This window comes from Megascapheus bottae, chromosome 2 (assembly GCF_031878675.1).
Source record: "Megascapheus bottae isolate mThoBot1 chromosome 2, mThoBot2.hap1, whole genome shotgun sequence".
Classification (NCBI taxonomy): domain Eukaryota; kingdom Metazoa; phylum Chordata; class Mammalia; order Rodentia; family Geomyidae; genus Megascapheus; species Megascapheus bottae.
The window spans coordinates 35,107,425-35,126,832 of NC_143510.1; the positions used below are offsets into that span (position 1 = coordinate 35,107,425).

Genomic DNA, 19,408 nt, shown 5'->3' on the forward strand with positions numbered 1-19,408 from the left:
ATGTTGTTGGCATGTCAATTTTTTTAAATTTATTTAAAACGAAGTATCAGTTTATTATGATGTCTTAGCTCCATTAAATTTTGACAGTAAATGAAGGACAAAAATGAAATAAAATACTATAAAATGCAGACCCTTTGGGATCCAATTAACCCAAGGAAGGTCATTCTCAAACTTATAAGAAGATGGAAATGTTACAGTAGGTCAGAGTATGTTTGAAAACTTTAGAATTTAATTGCAAATATGAGAGAATGTCAATTGCCCAGAAATGTGACCTAACTCCCAAATATTCCATTGTCAGGAAAGGTTTGGACAAACTTAATGGTCCTCTATGGCAAAGTTTGGATGTTTTTAATTACAGCCCCAAAGCATCAAGATCTTTTAATTTTTTTAGCAAATACTGTGAATTTCTTCCCTTATTTAAGATATCTAGGTTTGAAAAAAAGTAAAAAAAAATAACCACATTCATAGTCTTTTAATTTTTCATACCCGGTTACTTATGGTTCATTATGTGATTCACTGATCCTGATATACTGGTGAGGTGGAAGGATGTGTTCATTTCTGGAAATGTTGAAATTTCTGTTAGTTTCAAACTGTTCCCCTACCAAAAAAGAAAGAGAAAGAAGAAAGGAAGAAACAAAGAAAAAAAGGAAAAGGAAGAGAAAGAAAAGAAAAACAGGTTATATGATCAAATGTAAATGAACCTCATGGAGATACAGAATGTTGTGTTCTTGCAGATGTTTCTGCTTGTTTTGGTCATTGGCATGTCTTGTCATTGATGGTTTTCACCAAGAGTGGCATCTCTGTGATTGACAGTCCCAGATCTGGAGAAGTAGCTTAGGGTCCCTCTTTGCAGGTGCATCTGATCACCAGTAAGCAGAGTGACCTGTAGAGATAGACTGAATCATAGTTCAGTGCATGGAATGCAGTTCTGGAGGCCAAGGACAAAACTTTGGATGCCTACTTGAACCTAAGTTCAAATCTAAGTTTACCACTGATCTTGATCAACATATCTTCAATTCAGGTTTTTTTTTTTTTTTGCCAGTTCTGGGGCTCAGGGCATGGACACTGTCCTTGGGCTTTCCTTAAGGCCAGCACTCTACCACTTGAGCCACAGCACCACTTCTGACTTTTTCTGGTATGTGGTACTGAAGAATCGAACCTGGGTCTTTGTGCATACTAGGCAGGCACTCTACCACTAGGCCACACTCTCGGCCCCTCAATTCAGTTTTTTTAATGTGTGTCATTGTCGGGGTCCTTCTCAGACATTTCAGAAGGGAATGAAGAGGTGGTGGAGCCCACAAATAATCCTAGGAACACAGACTCCGGAGACCAGACTCAAGGTGCAGATCTAACTTTATTCAAAAATGTGGTCTCTTATATACAGCACATCGTCCAATGACAGCCACCTCATACCACCAGCAGCAAACTGTGCCTTCCTGTTGCAACCATCAGCCAATGGTGTCCTGAGACACATGCCTTACCGGGAGTTTCCGGGAGCTCCTCCTTGCAGTGGAATTGTCCTCAGGTTCTAGACTGCCCACCTCACTTGGCATTCCCAGGGGGGAACGTGCCTGATGGCAAAGAGTCACCGAAGCACAAAGAGCAATCTAGGCTTCTAAGCCACCAGCCAGGAGGTCCCACAAATGTGTACGTTTTATTGTCTTCTGGAACAAATAGTTTCTTACATGTTATGTGGTCTTCTAACACTTGTGCATGTTCACAATTATTTTTTAAACTTCTCCCCATTGTGTTGATATTTATACTAGTACTTTTGAAACAATGATGGTTAGAACTGTCATTTTTGGGGGGAGGTGGGTAATAAAGGCAGAGAACAGGTATGCCAAGTACCACTTCACCTGTTCCTAGCAAAACAATGCAATTACAATTTTACATGGACTATAACTAATAAGGTAGTAAAGCGAAATTAATTTTATTTAAATACCTGAGCTCACAAATATTCCAGGTAACAAAATATATATGTGTATATATACACTCATATATATATAGCTAAAATAGAAAGCTGGACTAGCTGCCTCTTTTATGAAACACTAGTTTCACTCTAATGAAAAATCGACAAAACTTTAACTATTTAGATTTGCTATCTTGATTTTTTTTCCCAAACAATAAGAAAAGTAAAGAAAAGAGAATTAAAAATGTCACTTCCAATGAAAATAAGTGATAGTATTTATTGACATTGATAAGGCTCACACTCTCAAGTGAAAAATTAAAATTTTGAAAAACTTTAACTTGACAGTTTTTCAATATTTGAAATCTTTTCTGTATGATTGGTAATGTTACTTTTAAAGATACGGTTGCTTATACATTATCCAAAGAAATATATAAACATTTCCAAAGTCTCTAAATCAGTGAACCAATATTTTCCAATGAACAATTCATATTAAAATCTCACATAGCTCTTTCAAAGTATAAGATATATGAAAGTACTCCATTGATTTGGTTTCAGAACTGCATTTATTAATTAACTTTAAGAAACTGCTATGTTTTGCATTTTGAATACCAACAAGCCACAGTTATCTTCAAAAGCTATTATAATAATATAGTATCATCATATAATTCTTTTCCTATTTTCTACTACATATATATGTGAACCTATTTCTATTATATATTTTAAGCAGTACCACATCACAACAAAGCAGTATGAACATTCAGTTTTGGGGTACTAACCCATTCATTAAAAGGACCTAGAAATTGTAAAACACACCTGTATCCTTCCTATTTTTTAAAAAAAGTATAACTATTTTCTTTAAAAGGTGTATTTATGTTAACATATGAGGTTCCTATTGTTGAATTGAAACCATTTTAACTATTTTCCCTTTAATTTCTAATTCACCAGTTATTGATATATATCAATAATGAAAGTTATACTTTCCACAATATTTAAGAGTATAAAAGGATACTAAAATCAAAACTCTGTGGTACTCAGAATAGTGATACACATAATGCTGCTTTGGAATGAGCAAAATCAACACCACCCACAAAAGTGTTAAAATTGCAGTTTGGGGAGCCCCACTTTAATACCTACCAAATGGGAGTCTTTGGGGTGGCCCAGAAAGATACATTTTAGCAATCTTTCCATTCTGAAACCTAATTAAGTCTGAGAAGATCTATCCTGTATCAACACATTTTAATCAGCTACCTCATGGGAAAAACAAAATTGGAAGGCATATCCTCATTTATGTATATTTTTAAATATAGTCCATGTTATACTCATCTATCATGATCACATCATGTAAAACTAAAAACATGCACCAAAAAATAACAGACATTAGAGGAAATATTTGCTGTTGTGTACATTCCAGCTTCGTATAGAGACTGATTCCTGTGAGTCTCCAGTTATAATAACAAAAAAAAAACAATTAAGTTTTCTTAAAGCTAGCTTTCCTCTCTCAAATAGTGAAGAATCATGAAGAAGCTTTGCTGTTTGCTTCTTACCAGCCTCCTTCTGTTTCAACCAGCGATTTTTCTTTACCAGTCTTTTTTCTAGAATACTCAGTGGAGACTTCGCTGTCACAGAGGCTTTCTTTTCTAAGATACAGTAGTAAAGCCCAGGGAGGCCAGACTACAGAGAGAATTACTGAGTAAGCTGCTTCTCTGACAGTCTGCATCCCTTCTTTCTCTGAATTCATCTGATCTCTCCATGAATGAAAGAAGAAACAGATGAATGAATCAGCCAGAGTGTTTGCTGAGGTTCTCTGTTGTTTTAGTGGTCTTTCATTCTTATCTTTATTTATAGATGAGTTTTTAATCCTGATAAATAACTTTGGAGTTCAAATGATAGCTTCCTTGTGATGTTTTCATATTTATTTTGTAGAGGAGAACAAAAAATGAAGTATATACAACATTTATCTTCATTTTGATTTTTTGCTTTCCGACTTAAAAAAGAACTATAACTAGTGTAGGAAGACATTTCATCCTCAAGGTCTCTATGAGCAGAGTATTAAAGGAGAAAGATTCTGACTAACCCTTGTGAAAGGTACATTAGTCTGATTGCAGCCATGAGTTAGAAGAGCTTTCAAAATACAGATTTCTTGACACTACTAATTATTTTGGCAAATGAAAGAAAAAATGACATCATATTGTGATAGAAACATAATAAAATTTCTATTATTTTTTGCTATTTTTAACTGTCACAAAATACACATAAAATTTACCATCTTAGGGGAGGGAAATGGGGACCAAGACATGTGAAAGGGTATCAATGTATGGGAATTAATGCACCATCTATCTGGCAAATATCATGTAGCCCTTCTATTAATTACAATAAAAAATATATGGAAAAAAATTTATCATCTTAAACATTTTCTAGTGTGAGGCTCACTACAGCATGTGAAGTACATTAGTATCTTTTGTGAAATCTCTAGGACTTCTCTCATAGTGCCAAACCAAATCTATACAGCAATTAGCATCTCCTTCTCCTACTCTTTCTACAAGCTGCTTTCATTCCAATGAACTTGACTACTGCTGATAATCAAATGCAAGCGAAATCATGAACTATCTATGTGTGTCTGGTGTATTCAAGTGGTATTCACACAGCAATGTGTGTCAGAATTTTCTTTTTGAGGAGATGGCTAAAATTCCACAATGTGTGTGTAATATATTTTATTTATCTACTCATTTTTGAGAGACACGTGAGTTCTTCCTACCTTTTGACTACCACAATATTTTAATGAATATAAATGTACAAATGCTGTTATTAATTCTTATGAGAATATTTACAATCATCAAAGTTCTATGTCATGTGGTAATTCAATTTTAATGTCTCAAGGATCCTCTATAGCACTTGGACCATTTTATTTTCCCACAAATAGTATACAATGATTCCAATTTCTCCATATCCATGGCACCATATGTTATTTTCCTGTTTTTCTTTCTTTTTTCATATATTTTTATTGTAGTTAACAGAAGGGTTACATTATATTCACCAGATAGAAGGTGCATTACTTCACATACATTGATACCCTTTCTCATGTTTTGGTCCCCATTTTCCCTCCCCTCACCCCAGCCCCTCATCTTGTTTTCCTCCCTTCCCTATCCGACTTCAAATAAGCAAATACACATATATACAATATATTAGATAACCAGGAGAAATACTGTAACAATATGAGAGATAGCCAGGAGAAATACTGTAACAATATGAGAGATAGCCAAGGGACAGAAAAAGAGATGAATGGCCTTATGAATCTATGTTTTATTCTATTGTAAATCTCTGCTAGGAGAGCCCAAGGTTTCTACTGATTAGGACAAATGAGGGAAACCATTGAGCCTATGTTCCTTTGAGTCTGGCTTACTTCACTTAATATGATTTTTTTTCTAAGTCTTTCCATTTCCTTACAAATGGATCCACTCATCAACTGAAGGGCATCTGGGTTGGTTCCATATCTTTGCTATGGTAAATAGTGCTGCAATGAACATCGTGGTGCTAGTGGTTGAATGGAAGAAAGACAGCCTCTTCAACAAGTGGTGCTGGCAGAAAACTAAAGTTGGATCCTTCTTTGTCACCCTGCACCATGATTAACTCCAAATGGATCAAAGACCTCAAGGTAAAAGCAGGGACACTGAAAACTTTATGAAAAAGAATAGGAGGTACACTAGGTCTCCTTGGCACGGGTCGATACTTTCTTAATCAGGACCCAGAAACACAACAAATCAGAGAAAGTCTGGATAAGTGGGACTGCATCAAACTGCAGGGCTTCTGTATGGCAAAGGACATAGCTAGCAAATTAAACAGAAAGCCTACAGAGCGGGAGAAGATCTTCACTAACCATACAATGGACAAAGGCCTCATATCTAAAATATAGCAACAGCTCAAAAAATTGAATCTCTCCAAAAGTGATCGAAGAAACAACTATCCCATTAAAAGATGGGCCAAAGACTTAAAGAGAGTCTTCTCTGAAGAAGAAATAAGAATGGCCTACAGACACATGAAGAAATGCTCAACATCTCTGGACATAAAAGAAATGCAAATCAAAACAACTCTAAGATTCCACCTCACTCCAGTTAGAATGGCCAGGATCAGGAAAACGAATAACAACAGATGCTGGAGGGGATGTGGCCAGGAGGGATCACTACTACACTATTGGTGGGAGTGCAAACTCATTCAACCAATATGGAAAGCAGTATGGCAGTTCCTCAAAAGACTAAACACAGAATTCCCCTGTTTTTCTTTCTTAATAGTAAGCATCTGAAATAGGCAGGAGAGGGAATCTTTTTCATTTGTATTTTTTTAAGGAAAGCCTTTGTAATTTTGAGTATCAGCACAATGTTGATCTTGAACTAATGACAAGTATAAGCACAAACTTCAGGATAAAACATTGTTTTTACAAGTGTCTGGTATTTTCCTGTACTGAATACCAGGCCTCTGCGCTTCATGAACAAAGGGTGGAGAAGCATCTAGAATCTGTATGGTCCCTGCCTCCAACCCACTAAGTGAAATACAATGATATGTTGGCTCCGATTCTCCCTTTTAGAAATACACTAGGTTCAGTTTAGGTCTCTGATCTTATTTGCTATGTGTATTCAAGGGTTTAGTCTTAATATTAGGGCCAATAATGGACATTCTCCAGTTGTAAGTAGGAAATCAATGTATAATATCAGACCTGCTATAAATTTTCGGACCTGTCACTTACTAGTTTGGTGATCAAGGTCTTCTCATCGATAGCTTCTGTTCCTCCTCTCTAGAAAAGAGATAAGAAAGGAAATTCTAATTCTGTCTCTTAGTCTGCTAGCTGATAATCCGATATCATTTTCCTCTTCTCCCTCCATGGAAATCCTAAAAGGTTGTATTAAGTATCACATTGCATACCTGAAATTATGCATTCCAATCTCCCTCAGGGAGGAGAGGCTTGTGAATTCTAGATCGAAAGTTAACTCTGTGAGAACTTTACTCTCTTCCATTTATTGCTGCCAGGAAACAGATGGAAGATCAGGTCATCTAGCCTAAGAATGGAAGGCACACCTGATCCTGAGATCATAATGGCCCTTCACAACCCCTGGGATGGTTTTTGTTTTGTTTTTTTTTTTAAGTTACTTTTCATTACCAGAAAACTAAGCTTCTTTATAACTCTCTACCATTCTTGCACTAGTGGCCTAGCACAAGTCTACATCATAAGAGTAAAATTAGACAAAGCATGTAAAGGAGTAAGGACAGTGTCTCTGGCACATAGCACTTGATTTTAAAAATGATCATTTTGTATTTCAGTTGAGCTTGGTTTTCAGAGAACTTTGCTGAAGAAATCATACTGAGAGTCTTGGTTCCTCTGAGATCTGAGTGTTACCGTTTGCCATGTGATTAAGTGACAACCAGAATAAAAAGGGAGGGAGGGGACTCAATGGGTGCTCTTTTTTATTTTTTTTTAATTATTTTAAAATAGTTGTCTAAAGGGATTCAACAGTGTCAATTTATGAGTGCAATGTATCTTTTTATAATTATCCCCTATATCTCCCAAACCTATCCACCCTCTCAATTTTCCCAGTTCCAATTGTACATACAAATTGATTATTATGAAACATTTTATCTGACTTTCAATCAGCACTGGGGGATAACTGATGTTCTCTCTTTGTCTCCCTCTTTAAAATTTCCAGGGAGGTTTAGCATTGAGACTTCTAACTACGAAACCACTTTCTAGATTGCCTGAGTGAACTAGTTCTCATCAGTTGAATATACCTAGCAAGAGACAATATTCACAAGGCTGTCTTGCCTATAACTAGTAAAGCCCAACAAAATAACTATCAGAAAATGGGTACTCGCAAGGATGGGAGTAAGAGGAATGAGAGTTAGAGGAATGAAGGGAGGGCAGAGAGGAGACTACAGTTAAGAATTCATTATAAGCTAGGCGCAATGGTTCGCGCATAATCCTAGCTACTCAGGAGATCTGAGGATCATGGTTCAAAGCCAGCCCCAGGCAGGCTGAGGCTCAAGGGGTAGGATGGTAAGTCTTGAGCTGAAGAGCCTAAGGATAGCACCCAGGCCCAGACTTCAATCCGACCCAAAACTAAAATTTCATTGTGTAACATACTACAGAATCAAGACAGGGGGAAAAGGGAAGGGTTAGGTCAAAGGCAGTGAAAATGTTGAAGGGATGACCCAGATAAAATGTATGGTATACAAAAACTGCCTTGTTAAATGGCAAAATAATCTAATATACCCTTAAAAATAATGATCAGTTAGGAAAGGGGTGGGTTGGGAAGGGTGGAAGAGAATGTTGAAAGGGGAGGTGTTGATCAAGACTCACTGTATTCACACACTGCTTTGTTGAATGGCAACTCTCTTGTATACCTACTTAGAGATGATAAAAGTTGTTATATGAAATAATACGAAAACACATTCTGAAGAAGAAAAATGGTAAATTAGAGAATAGAGAAACATTTTGCAGGTGGGCAAGATCATGTTTTTAAACAAAGGAAAATATTCTGTATCATTTCTCTGAATTCACATGGTAGTCATTTTAATTAGTAAATCAAAATTAGTCATCAGCGCCAATGAATAATAAATGCGGTTTTTGTGAGAATAGTTGACTACTTCAGAGCTTTGTGTATGAACTTTTAATCCATGAGGTGTTCTTGGCCTTATATTTTAATTTTTTTTTTAAATCTTCAAGAAGTGTACAGAGGGGTTTCAATTCAATAGGACAGTTTGTGAGTATACTACATCTTGATTAATGGCATCCTTTTCAATATTTTCCCCCATCTCTTCGAACTCCACTCATCCCCTTATTACCTGGCCATTTAATTGTTACAAGTTAGACTAAAATGTACACACAGTGCACATATCAATGTGTCCTTAATGGCTTTTACTGAATTTTTTAACTCACTTGCAACTACCTTGCTCAATCATTGTGGATTAGGGTGCACATTTGAAATCCCATCCTGAATCCACACTGCTGGAGGCATCGCTCCAGGAGAGATATCTAAAGTAACTCAGGTTTGATGGTGAGGGTATAAAAGACTCATTCTCCCCTGGCTCACAAGTGGATCAAGAAAGAAAGGAAACCCAGAAAGGAATTTACATCAAAGCAAGTTAGGCAATACCCAACAAACTTCCTTCGCAGGCTTAAAGGAGAAAGTGATCTCTGTGGACTGAGACTTAAGAGGCTCCTTTGAAGTGCTCCTGTTGATTCTGCAGGATTTTCCTACTTGCCTCTTGAAGCAGAATGATAGTGAACCTTACTTTGCCTCCAGCAAATAAAGACAAGCAACAGGCTTGCTCAAATCAAATATCACTATGTCTGTGGTTTGTATAAAGGATACCTTAAGTTGTCCCCTAGAGGACATGCCTACATGAGAGGAGCAAAGCTTACATTCTTAGCCAGCATCACTTGTGTGACTGAGAACCAATAACTAGGTATGAGTAAAATAAGGAAAGAAATAAAACACAGTAAGAGATAGATGCCAAAATGGCACCTATCCCTCTTCCCTTCTGTATGTATAGAAACGATTGTTCTTTCCAGGGGATTGAATTCAAATTCTCTGCCAGGTGCTTCTTTTCCTAGTGAGTATGACAGATGTCTTATTCTGAATCACAAGGCCAGATCCTATGAAACCTTAGCCTTTCCTCTGATGTACTGGAATATTTTATTGGAATGCTTCCAATTAAAATCCAATCTCGGTGCTATGAGAATCCCAGACCACTTGGAGAAGTGTTGTATAGGTTGACAGCCTCAGGGTACTTAGCCTCAACTGTCATCAGCTCTGAGTCCACCATCTTGGATGTCCCTTCTAGTGAAACATTTAGATAGTTTAAGTCCCCAACCAGCATCTAACTACAGTGTCATATGAGACTGAGAAAGAATCACCAGCTAAAGTCAGTCACCCATTAAATGGACAGATTATATTGTTATTTGAGCCACTACAGATTTGAACACTAGGTAACAGGTACCAGTTTTCCAGCATCAAATAGTTAAGAGTATAGGCTGTGACTCCTAAGACTAGGGTTCTACTGAATCCTGGTTCTACTCTATATAATACGTGGAAACTTCGACTGTTACTTAACCCTCTTCTTTTTGAATATCTACTCTTTACATAATAACATCACTGATCCCACGTGGTGGCTCTTGAGGTTTCACACAATTATGATTCTGGAGGTGGAATTGTGGCCCAACGGGTAGAACACTTGTCTTGAGCACAAATGCTCAGGGAGAGCATCCAGGCTCTGAGTTCAAGCCCTAGGACTGACACAAAAAATATAAAGTTAAATTAACCTACATATCTGTAAAGCAGAGTTTTGTGTTTTATTGTTGCTGGTTTTTGTTTGCTTATATGTTTTGTGCCAGTACTGGGGCTTGAACTCAGGACCTGGGTGCTGTCCTTTACCTTTTTCACTCATGGCTCAAACAACAGTTTCACATCCAGTTTTTTGGTAGTTAGTTGGAGATAATAGTCTCATGGACTTCCTTAGGTAAGCTGGCTTTGAACTGCAATCTTTCAATCTCAGCTTGCTGAATAGCTAGGAGTATTGGTGCGAGCCGCTGACACCAACTTGCTGCTGCTGTTCTTGTTTCTCTGTTTAATTTTAAGGAAAAGCAGAAAAAAAAATAGTCTAGCCGTGGGTCACAATGCAATAGCTACAGCGCCCAAGAAATCCTTTGGCAATACCACATAAGGGTACAAAGATAGTTTTTTTCTTTTCCTTTAAAGGCTAATTCAAGTGGCAGATTAGGAGGAAAAAAAAGTCTATTTGGCTCACAAAAATCTCTACAAGTTTTGTGGGGTCTGTGTGTGTGTGTGTGTGTGTGTGTGTGTGTGTGTGCACGCGCGTTTGCATATGTGCATTAAAAAACAAAACAAAACAAAACAAAACAAAAAAAAACATTTTAGTGACCCAGCTTGCAGAAGGAAAAATTTGAAGTAGTGTAGGGAGGGGTGGCTGCCAGGGAGACTGAGTGATTTTCAGGGACCTACATGAGATCCAGAGCTATTTTTTAAGCTTACTGGGGAAAGAAGCCTTGAAACTGTGTCTCCAACAAAAGATATTTGACATGTAGTGGCTGAAGCCTACAAGTCATTTTTTTCTTTTGCACCTTTGCAACCATCTTTTGCCTTTTACCTAGTAAAGGCCCAAAGAGAGTGATTCCTATTATTAAAATGGAAATATAGAAATCATTTATATTAATTCACTCATTTTCTTTGTTAGGGCCAAAATGATACAAATAGAAAGTATGTGAAGCAGTTTTTCCATGGAAACTTCTTATGTAATATTGTTTTTAGAAATAAATACTGTGTCATTCTTATTATATTTTGACAGTGGCATGACTCGCTTAACCAAATCTTGATTTCTTACTAAAAGGCAGCTGATGGGGAGCAGCCATTGTGGGAGAGAAACTTTTGGTCTATTCTCAGAAAGGCAACCAGCATGGTTAGAAAGACAGAAAGCTAGAAAAAATAGAGTCAACATACTTTTGTGGCGTTAGAAGGCAAATCACTCAGAGCTTGAATACATAAAAATTCTTTCCTGATCCAGGGAAGTAGAAAGACAGTGAAGGTCTTTATTCAAGCTGACGACATGGTTTGATTTGCATTTTTAAATCTCCCTTGTGCTATTGTGTGTTGAATGAGTACTCAATAATGATACAAAGGTTGACTGAAATGAAGAGCTAGGTTCTAAGTAATGTAAACAGATTAGTAACTTAAGTCTTACATTAGTCCTACTATTAACTGCATTTCACAGGTAAGGAGTAGTGTTACTCTTTTTATTATAGGTTAGGAAAAATAAATTTGAAATATTCATTTTTATGCTTTGGAAAAGACAATGAATGAAGCAGATACTCAGATGCTGAACTACTGCAACCAAATATTCTGAGTGGGATACAGATGTCCCAACCCTATCAGGCAGGAGGAAGGTTAAGTAGCTGGGTAGAGTAGGAACACAGTCCTGGAAACACAGATGCATTTGGACAGTCATACTAATAGATACCATACCAAATGTTGCCGGTATAGCAGGTTGTAAGATGTTAGCCTAACTCAGAGAGGCTCCAGAGTCCTCTACCTATACACTATTCTGTTTGATTCCCATTTCACTTTGCTCAGCCACCTTCACCTACCCAAACCAAACACCTCTGCTTAATCATGTGAAATATAATATTGAAGAAGGTGTTTGTATGGCCATGCCAGTCTTGAATAGATCTAAAATTTTCCCCAACAAATGATGGGAAATCAAGCCTTAAAATGATTCCAAGACCCAAAAGAAGACAATTCAAAGCAATAGCCTCACACAAATTCCTATAACAGCTTTATTCCTAATAACCAAAAAATGTAGAAACAACTCCTTGTCCATCCATGAACAGATATTAAACAACATGTGGCTTAGCTATGAAATACTCTTTAGCCACACAAAGGTAAGAACCCATGAGAAATTCTATAAGTGCACTTTAAAAAAATAAGCTAGGGGCCAAAGGAGCCAGATGCAAAAACCCACATCATATATCTTCCTTTATATAAAATATCCGGAAATGGGGGCTAGGAGTTTGGCCTAGTGGTAGAATGCTTGGTAGAAGCATGAAGACCCGGGTTCGATTCCTCAGTACGATATACATAGAAAAAAAGCCGGAAGTGGTGCTGAGGCTCAAGTGGTAAAGCTCTAACCTTGAGAAAAGCCAAGGACAGTGGTCAGGCCCTGAGCACAGTCCAGGACTGGCAAAAAAAAATCCAGAAATGGTAAATCCATAGAGACAAACAAAAGCAGATTCGTGGTGATTTGAGTCTGAGGACAGCTGAAATAGGATATTTAATGAATGCAGAATTTCCTTCCAGGATCATGAATGTTCTAGGACTAGTGTGCTGATGCTTGTACACTGTTACTGTACTAAATGCCACTGCATTGTGTCCTTTAAAAATATTAATATGATGAGGTTTAAAAATATTAATATGGTGAGGTTTAACTAGAAAAGATTTCTCTCACTAGCTGAAGGATAGTCATTCCTGAGAGATCTTTCTTATACAAAGTTAGTGGTCATATTTCCCGAGGAAGGGCCTATAGATTCTGGAAACTGAGCCAGTAAAATAGCCTTATGCGTTTACTTTTAATACTTCAACCAAGTCCTCAATGCAAAGAGAATGATTAAGTAGAAAGAGAGTGATGACAATGACATTGGCTATTTCATTATCGTTATATCATCATCATCACCTTGTTGGATAAATTTCCTAACTATAGGAGAAAGCAATCAGATGTACACACATCAAATTTTAGTACATACTTAATTGACTGCTGCTTTTGAGAGTGACATCTTTAATGCATAAATTCTGGCTACAGGGACAAGAAAATGATTCATATCCACATTTGAGTGTCTTTTATGGGCAACAAGTAAGAGGCAGAGTGTAGATCTTTTCAGCCATCGACTTTGTATATCCTCATAGATTGTCACAGGCATTATTTCAGAACAATCTTGCATATAAAACCAAGTTGCCCTTGTCTGTCTCCTCTCACCAGGCACAGCTAGAAAGAAGCTAATGGCAAGGGCTTTGTTTTGTGAACCAGCAGGGCTCCCAGGCTGCAATCCTCACCTGAATTGCTCTAACAGATTGTTCCCAGAAAGGTAGAGTGCTTTGGCCAGCTTTTGCACCATAAGACACCTCCCTAGACTCTAGATTCCGGGAGCATTTTTACTAGGATTTTAACCAGGATCCAAACATGACAGCCACCTTGTTCCTCTAGTGTCTGCTGCTGGGACTTCCAGCTGACTTCATTAGTTTCATCTGGCCCACACAAGCACACAGCCACAAGCAATCTACAGCTTGCCCCTGCCATAGCCAATATTGCATTGTTCACATTTGACTCTGTCTCTTAAAATGGGAAAGGAAATCCTCTCCCCAAGGAACTCTGATTATCAATCCTTTTCTCATCCCCACAAAGTCATCATCCACCCTTTCAGCAGTTGGGTGAATAAGCTTTAAAGTTTCCTCATCCGCCCTCCCCCCCAGCCCCCTCTCTTCTATCAGCCCCCCCATATGTGCAGCCACAAAAATGTCAAAGGCTGATAGAAGTAAAAGTCTCAAAGAAAAGCAAGGGCAAAAGAGAGTGGCTTCAACCTTGTGTTCTGTGCAGAGGAGTGTTGGGATTCCTTCAAAGGAACCAAATTATTATCAAGGAATACAAATTATTTCTGCTATAAGTGAGGGACATCACTTCTGAGAAGCCAAGGTTATAAGACAGATTGTCATATTGTAAATTAGCGGAAAGGAGGAAGCAGGTAGAATGGTAAGAGGAAAGCTCATGGCCCTGAAGGGGGAAGGTAAACAAAGGTTTATAGAACAGATATTTGTTGAACACCTGGTATGTCTGGGGCACAGTTCTGTGTGCCTTTTATATACCATTGTGCTGAATTTTCACAAGGAAATTTGACACTGGGGGAAGGGACTGTATTCTAGGTTGTGTGCTCCCATGGGAAAAGAAAGAATGCATGAGTCCAGTCAGGGAAATGTCATCAGCACATGTCCCCTCGTAAGGGGTTATTTTGGGACCATTCTACCCCTCTCAATGAAAGAGTAAGTAGAGTAGTCAGCTATTTCTCATGATACTTAGAGGACCTACCTTCCTTGCGGGCCTGTAACAATATTTCACCTTTCACCCTTCCACACAGGCCATTGTATATATCTGAACATCATTCAGCATTATTTTGAGAATCTAATTTATTAGTCTGAGCCTTCGTGTCAAATGAGAGAATTAACAACCGTACTAGTCAGATTTCTGTTACTGTGACAAAAGTAATCAACTTCTAAGGAGAAAAGGTTGGTGTTGGCTCCAGATTTCAGAGGTTTCAGCCCGTGATCAATTGGCCTCACTTTGTGCATGTGTTGAGACAGGACATTGTGACAAGAGCACATTAGAACAAGCAGTCTGTGTTACTACAACTGGGAAACAAGAAGAAAGAGGAACAGACTGATATCCCATGATCCCCTTACAGACTTTGTCCTCAAGTGACCCCTCCTTAAACTCCCACCTCTTAAAGATCTCACCACTTTACAATAGCACCAAGCTGAGGACCAAGCTTTCAACACAAAGATCTTGAGGGGACAGTCCAACATAGTATGAACCAACAAGGAACAGCAAAATCCATGGATTCTGCCAGTGAGGGAGAGGATGGAAAAACTATCCCCAAAGAAAAGAACAAGAATAAAATGAGGTTGAAGACAATGAGGCCCACTGTGCTGAGACATGGGGCTCCAGAGGGCTTTTACAGCTAGTTTATGACATTTCTGGACGCAATGTGAGGAAGATTTGTATCATCTGAAACTTCCTGACTGGGTGTCCATTGTCTCAAGATGAAGTCCAATGCCATTATTATGACTTACAAGATCCTTGCTGTTATTTCCCTGCTCCTCACTCCTCACTTCCTCCAGTGCCCTGGCATATTTCAAAGGCAGGTCCTTCCACATGCAGTGCATTCTGTGATATCCACAGATTTGTACATTGCCTCCTCCTCCTCCTGGGCTGAGTCTTGTGCCCTTCTTCTGTGATGCTTCAGTATCTATTGCTCCTTCTACTCTAGGACATATTACATTGAACTGTAATTGCTTGTTGACCTGGACTTCTTCTCCAATGGATTTGACACCCCTTGGGATAAAGGGACAGAGGGAGGGGGGTGCATTGACTATCATTATCTCTCCAGTACTTGAAGCACAGAATCTAGAAAATTCAGAAGTGAGTTTTGAGGTACAAATCTACACCCTGTGAAAAAGAAATGATAACTCCCTATCTCCTGAGGAGTGCTTTTTTACCCTGCTAATCAGGACCACACTCATGGTTGACTGAGAGCAGCATCACTTTCCTAGCTGCCATCTCTTCTCCTGATCCTCCTGATTCTCCATATCTTGATGGGGATGTGGCCAGGAGGGATCACTACTACACTGTGGGTGGGAGTATAAACTCATTCAACCACTATGGAATGCAGTATGGTGGTTCCTCAAAAGACTAAACATAGATCTCCCCCATGAACCAGCAATTCCACTCCTTGGCATTTACCCAATCATCCAGAAATAAGGACATACTGAAGTTTAGGTTACTAAACTTTATATTGCATATAAAATTGGAGCCTGCACATGTATGTAGGACAAAGAAACTGAGCCCGTACAGAGTTAAATAAGTCAAACAAGATGATATATTAATGAACAAGACTACAGACTTAAACCAGGGAATTTTGACTCCCACTTCAGTGTTTCTCCCACTGGTAGTATTTTTGCATAGTAAAGGGGGAAAATAGTGAATGCAACAAAAATAAAAATGCAAGATGGTGACAGATTTATTGGGCTCTACAAAAAAAACTGTAAAGGGAAGAAAAAAATCACCTTATTATTCTTTGGCTTTCAAGTAAGTTAGAAAATTTGCCCCCTCAGAAAAATCAACTCATTCCAATGTTTAAGATTTTTCTGCCTTTTTATTTCAAGTCTAATCTTGTTTACTTAAAAAGAACAAGGGGAAGGTCATGTACCTGATATATTGATTTTTCCAGAGTGTATATTAAGAAGACTCAAATGCAAATGTATCCCTCTGCTAGGCTAGCTATTTCCTTGTCCCTGAAAGGGGAAAAATCTCATTAGATCATTTGCAGTTGTATTTCATTCACTTTGTACATCTGAGATTACACCCATTGCTGTTTTTTAAATAAACATATAGTATAAATATCTTAGTAGCAATAAATATGGAAATAAGCCTTAGTCTCTTGCTATGATAAATTTGAACATGAAGTAATAGGCATGAAAACAAATGTGAAAATAATACTATTAGCAAATTGCAGTTGCCATGAATGTTATTAACTTAATTATCTTCATAGCTTCAGTGAGTTTCTAATCATGTATTTCTACTAGCAGACAAGTCAAAGTAGCTGATTTTCTCTGGGCCTTGGCTAGAAATATGCTGGCAAAAGTAACCATTTCTCTTATATCCATATAATAAAAACCTGAATTTGAGTACTATTGGCAATCGAGTGTGAGCTGGATAAAGACCAAGTTCTTCATGCTGAAAAAAAAATACCAAGGAAAAAAGCAAATACTCTGAAAACTTTACAAGATGGAATAGCGATAAACTAGGTTTCTTTTGCACAGGTCAAAACTTTCTTAATAAAGACCCAGAAATACAACAAATTAAAGAAAGTTTGGACAAATTGGACTGCATTAAATTGCTTCTGTATGGCAAAGGACAGAACTAGCAAGTTAAATAGAAAACCCACAGGGTAAGAGAAGATCTTCACTAGCCATACAACAGACGAAGGCCTCATATCTAAAATATATCAACAGCTTGAAAAATTGAATCTCTCCAAACAAAACTTCAAAGAAACAACCATCCCACAAAAAGATGGGCCAATGACTTAAAGAGAGTCTTCTCTGAAGAAGAAATAAGAATGGCCTACAGTCACATGAATAAATGCTCGACATCTCTGGCCATAAAAGAAATGCAAATCAAAAGTACTCTAAGATTCTACTTCACTCCAGTTAGAATGGCCATGATCAAGAAATCTAATAACAACAGATGCTGGTGGGTATGTGGCCAGGAGGGATCACTATTACATTGTTGGTGGGGTGCAAACTCATTCAACCACTATGGAAAGCAGTATGGCAGTCCCTCAAAAGACTAAACATAGATCTTCTCTATGACCCAGCAATTCCACTACTTGGCATTTACCCATTGGTCCAGAAACAAGGACATACTAAAGCCACTAGCACAAAGATGTTCATTGCAGCACTATTTTCCATAGCAAAGTTATAGAACCAACCCAGATGCCCCTCAGTAGATGATTGGATCACAAAGATATGGTATTTATACACAATGGAATTCTGTGGTGCCATCAGAAAGAATGACATTTCCCCATTTGTAAGGAAATGGAAAGATTTAGAAAAAATCGTACTAAGTGAAGTGAGCCAGACCCAAAGGAACATAGGCTCAATGGTTTCCCTCATTTGTAATAATTAGTACAAATCTAGAACTCTCCTAGCAGAAGACTATAATAGCCCAAAACCTAGATACTTAAGGCCATATAGGATGAGGCTAAATGAAAGGATCTTCAGGATGTTGAAACAAGAGCTTTGTATAATGTGATTGTTGTTCTTAATGTACTATGTTACTTCTCTTTTGTTGCCCTTTGGTTAATCTCATATTGTTACAGTATCTGACTTTGTTACCTGGTATATTTTATATACATTTATTTGTTTATTTAAAATAGGAAAGGGAAGGGGGGAAGCAAGAGGGGTGGGGGAAGGGAAATGGGGACAAATACATTAGAGGGGGTGTCAATGTGTGACAAATGATGTGCTCTCCGTCTGGCAAATGTAACTGTGACCCCTCTATACATTAAAATAAAAAAAATACCCAGGATTTTCTTACTGCAGATAAGAAAAAAAAATCAAACTGACTTGCTCAAAATAAAAATGATCACGCATCTTTAAATTTAAAAAGTTAATTAAATAAAGATTAATATTCACTAGTCTCATGATCTTTTAACATTTCTCTGGTAGCCTTGGTTACCATTAGATAAAGTAATTTATTGAAATTACTTATCTGTCTTCTTTGTTATTCTCAGCATCATTTGCTTACTCATATTTTAAACCAAAGATTTAGATGATGGAATTAGAGTAGATAATAATGAATAATAGCCAGTATATAACTGAATACTTGTAATATATCCATTGTTTTTAGTACAGGTGGTGACAGTAAGAGGCATCATCATAATCAAGTTCATGTATGGCATTTGCAAGGGACAAGTCCTCTTTTTAGCTCTTTCTATAGTAGCTTGTTGCATGCCTTATCGCTCAATGACATGTAAAGTAGGGGCACCAAAATTATCCTTAATTGATGGGAGAGGCACCAAGGCTTACAAAATTTGAATAACTCAGTTAAGGGATTGGAGCCATCATTACCTTAGCATAGGGAGAGTTGTTCCCAAAAGAAAATCAGAATTTTTCACAGAGGCTGGTCCTTATGTACTTTGTAACTACTTTATTTTTTTAAGCTTTCATTTATATGTCTCTTTACTCTTTTATGGGCATCATGGGGCTTGAACTCAGGCCTGGATGCTGTCCCTGAGCTCTTCAGATCAAGGCTACTGCCCTACCCCTGGGCCTTAGCGTTGTCCCTAAGCTCTTCAGCTCAAGGCTACCACCCTACCCTTAAGTCAAGCCCCACTGCCCATTTTCTAGAGGTTTGTTGGAGATAAGAGTCTCAGATCCTTTTGTTCTGGGCTGGCTTTAACCTTGATCCTCAGATGTCAGCCTCCTGAGTAGCTAGGATTACCGGCATGGCGCCCACCTCTATGTCTCTTAATGTGTTTAGCTCTTGAATTTGACCCAAGTAAAACTGATCATGGATTGAAAGTAATTGGGATATTGTGTGGCATCCAAGCAGAACTCTAGGCCTTACTCATACTCCCAGAAGAAGTAATAAGAAAGACCAAGAGAAGCAGGGTAC

The 19,408-nt window shown here is 37.9% G+C and overlaps 1 protein-coding gene and 1 long non-coding RNA gene across 4 annotated transcripts in view; one reads left to right on the plus strand and one right to left on the minus strand.

Moving 5' to 3' along the window:
* Positions 1-19,408, plus strand: part of Tafa1 (TAFA chemokine like family member 1) — a 421,871-nt gene that overhangs the window by 376,856 nt on the left and 25,607 nt on the right. The gene's annotated exons all lie outside the window — the stretch shown is intronic.
* On the minus strand, positions 493-6,907 carry LOC150066664 (uncharacterized). The gene is made up of 3 exons (XR_016533522.1): positions 6,824-6,907; positions 6,648-6,695; positions 493-883 (listed from the first exon to the last, which is right to left on the minus strand). It is a non-coding gene; the product is annotated as an uncharacterized LOC150066664 (long non-coding RNA).